The sequence below is a fragment of the Helicoverpa zea genome, chromosome 15, assembly GCF_022581195.2.
Source record: "Helicoverpa zea isolate HzStark_Cry1AcR chromosome 15, ilHelZeax1.1, whole genome shotgun sequence".
Lineage (NCBI taxonomy): Eukaryota > Metazoa > Arthropoda > Insecta > Lepidoptera > Noctuidae > Helicoverpa > Helicoverpa zea.
In genome coordinates, this window is record NC_061466.1 from 9,233,569 (window position 1) to 9,235,795 (window position 2,227).

The 2,227-nt window shown below is 34.5% G+C and overlaps 1 non-coding gene across 1 annotated transcript; it reads right to left on the minus strand.

Annotated features, from left to right (window-relative positions):
• Positions 1-360: 360 nt before the first annotated feature.
• Trnaa-cgc lies at positions 361-432 on the minus strand. The gene has a single exon. It is a non-coding gene; the product is annotated as a tRNA-Ala (tRNA).
• Positions 433-2,227: the final 1,795 nt, after the last annotated feature.

Sequence of the window (2,227 nt, forward strand, 5' to 3'; positions counted from 1 at the left end):
GTACGAGTATTGTTCAGCCGATACACTCGATACGGACTGATGTTGTCATGTAGAATATGTAGGTACCGTGTTTTTGTAAAGTTGCCATTTATTTTTGTCGGCTTATTTTGAAGGTTTGTTTAGTGTGGGGTTTTGAAGATTTAAAGTACATACCCTTACTTGCCGAAAACTATTAAATCAACTATTAATAAACTATCAAAACTTATTTCAGTTTTTAAATATGTTCTACGATTAAATCATGATAGCGCAAGAGAACGACTGAGGTGCTACCACAACTTGAATCTTAATTAGCTGCGGCAAAAATAAACCAAAAGATAATGCTATTATGTTACATAGTTTGGCATAAAATAACAGAACCTTTGGAGGTGCTGGGATTTGAACCCAGGACTTTCAGCATGCGAAGCAGACACTCTACCACTGAGTTACACCCCCGATGAAACCAAACTTACATTGGAAGGACTACATTCTAATTCGGGATTGATCCAGAAAGAACACAACTAGGTAGGTTTTAGTCATCAAGTCTGGAATTCACGCTGAAACTGATGTAAGATTAAGGTTATATTTTTGAAAGAGCTACATAGAGAAGAAATGAACACCATCTGCTATTTACAACTGTTTGTTTACCCTAATAAGTTCATACTAGAACGTCTTTTGTTTAGACTGATAAAACAATAACAAATATTTTAACTACACAGGTAAACACAAACAAACACAAAAGTCACACTTGGAAAATCGTAATTAAAACGATGCAATCGAGTGGTGAATCGATATGCAAGTCAATCGGGACGTAGGGTAGCTCCCATGTTTTTCATTACCGTCCACCCCTCTTCGATGTCGAACAAAACCTGGCTGCCATTGTCTTCTAACCACTGTGGTTTGTTACTCTTGGTACGGTGGGTGTAATTGCTCTGATTGAAGGAATAATTTTTTTGTGTTTTTTAAGTTCTTGTAAAAAAGGGAAAAATTGTGAGTTAATAAGAAATCGCCTCAATAATGCCTTAGCTAGAGATTAAATTTTTATCTCAAGATGGACGCTGATATTATTTGTATGTTTTTAAGTGAAAGATAAAGTAGACTAATGTGAGTAGTAGCTAGAGTGAGAGTAATAAAAGAAGCTAAGTAATTTCGTCTGCTTATTTCAGATACTAATTACAGTACATATGTCAGTAAAGTCTATAGAGGTATACTGAAAAATTTAAGAATATAAATAAATTTTTATCAGTACAAGTTATTGAACACATTACACACAGTTAACCACACTCTATAAAAAAGCCAAAAGGACGACATAGTAGTTATTATTTTACGATGTGACACCAATAAAGCGGGCTGACCACATCAATGTCTCCGGCCATATTATACGCTGACGGTCGCAGTTTATAGCAGTTTTTGCATCCATTACCCGTGATTGATTTATACGCGTCTAGGCCCAATTTACTTGTCATAAAAGTGGAATTTAATTTTGATCCTGCTTGTTTTTTGGTAAAAAATAAATAGAGATATTTAGTAATCTATTTTAAATAGAATAACGCACAGGACAAATAAGGATTTCTTTTTTTAACTTTTTGTAAAATATTATAACATTAATGTTTTTGAAAAACATAAGTGTTCCAAAGACAAGACAGTTCATATCTGAAGTATAATCTAACTAAAATATATTATAGTGTACCTAACTAATTATAAATCATCTATATGGTAGTCGGAAAAAAACATAAAAAATATTTTCCACGAGTATCGAATCTACTGACATTACCGCGAATTATACCGTACAAAATAAAGTTTTCCCTACGATTAGGAAGGAGTTCAAAGTAGGAGTTTTGTCATCGGCGCATTGTGCTCTGATGGGTTCTTTAATAACGTGCGTTTTGTCTGAAACGCCATTCAGTATCAACAATGTGGAAAGTGCCTTATGTTCCGCGTGCTTGATCAATGAGACTTTTTCGGGTTGATTAGTTTCTTTTTTACTTATTTGGTATTTTTGAAAAAATGAATACAGTTCACTGTATTTATTTTCACGATTTTTAGGACTACGAAATGGTTTTGTATTTTTAAGTTTTCGCGTTCCTGATCGAAGTGACTAGCAAGTTTTGTTTGTTTGCCTGACGACTGTAGGCTCTTTTTGTCCCTAGTTCCCTCAAGACGGGGTAAACTGCTGGCGAAAGCGAGTAATTATGCCTCACTTGGAAACGAATCCTATATAGCCATTTCTCAGTATTCCTCTACACGAGAG